This window comes from Tachyglossus aculeatus, chromosome X4 (genome assembly GCF_015852505.1).
Source record: "Tachyglossus aculeatus isolate mTacAcu1 chromosome X4, mTacAcu1.pri, whole genome shotgun sequence".
Lineage (NCBI taxonomy): Eukaryota > Metazoa > Chordata > Mammalia > Monotremata > Tachyglossidae > Tachyglossus > Tachyglossus aculeatus.
Window position 1 is genome coordinate 12,016,180 of NC_052098.1, and position 1,392 is coordinate 12,017,571.

General features: G+C 38.6%; 1 pseudogene; it reads left to right on the plus strand.

Moving 5' to 3' along the window:
* Positions 1 to 1,033: 1,033 nt before the first annotated feature.
* Positions 1,034 to 1,187, plus strand: LOC119948238 (annotated as a pseudogene).
* Positions 1,188 to 1,392: the final 205 nt, after the last annotated feature.

Genomic DNA, 1,392 nt, shown 5'->3' on the forward strand with positions numbered 1-1,392 from the left:
TACCAATTTTTCCAAGAATGCATTTATTTGCTCTTTGGCAGTCATGTAATAAATTTGTGTCCACAGGAAACCAATATTTATATCTAGGCCACTGTTGTTAAATCAAATTAGATATGTTTTTAATAAATTGGCATCGATTACTGCAATTAGTTGACAGAAACAATCTAATTCCATTCAATTTGTTTTAGTAATTGCTGTACAGAGACACAATACACAGACTCCTGATTTGAAAAACATGCCCGAATTTCCATGAAATGGTGACTAATTGATTCCACCAACCAATTCTTGACTTTCCTCCATGGGGAATAATGCGAAGTGGCTTCAGTGTGCAGAAAAGTTCTCAATCTAGGCTTTGACCTGAAAAGCTAAAACTTGTTTCTAACTATTGGATCCTGGAGTTTTCCTGTTCCTGAAAATAAGAAAAGTTTAGCAAAGTCGAGGCTGTGGTCAGTAAGAATGTTTGTTGATTAAGAGCAGCGGACTATGCGAATGGACCATGTTGGGAGTGTTGAACTGGGGGAGAGCAAAATTCCCCCACCTCTTACAAAATTATGATTAAAGAAGTTAGAAATTTGTGCTCCCAGAAGCTGTTTCATCCAGCAAACAGGAAATGGGTGAAGGGACAGATATTATACTTTTATAGATGATGTGAGAGCAACATATAAAAATGGCTTTAGAGTAGAAGTATTTCCTAAGTGACAACAATAATATACAGTGTTGTGCTTTATTTGACTGAGTATACCTGCAGTTTCACATTCAGTATGCAGTCAGTTCTACTAGAACGCACGTTTCACCATGCATTTTGAATAGGGCGCAAAGGCAAAATTAGGGGACATTGTTCCCAAAATGTGTGGATGTCTGAATACTACATGGTGCCATGTCGAAAGAAATAGTTGTGTATGTACATTTGTCATCGGATATCTCATGAGTTTGATAAAGTTAGTTTTCCTTAATGTGGGGGTTCATGAATCCATGATATTTATTGAACACATACTCTGTGCAGAGCACTGTACTAAGTGCTTGGGAGAGTACAATACTTATCTGGCAGGGGAGACACCATGATCATGTAGGTGGTTTTCCCAAGGTGCAGGTCATCCATTGCACTCCGGACAGACTGTAGTTTCCCCCAGTGCGGGAAACTAGAATGCATAATTTGTGGTAGTGAGGAACTGTGTTCACAATCTAAATTGTAAGCTCCTTAAGGGCAGGAAATGTGTCTCTTAACTCTGTCATATTGTCCGTCCCCAAATGCTTAAAACAGTGCTCTGCACATAGCAACTGCTCAATAAGTACCGCTGGTGATCCAACAGAGTTGGTAGATACTTTTCCTGCCCATAACAAGCTTAAAGTCCAGAGGGGAAGACAGACATTAATATAAGTAAATAATTTATA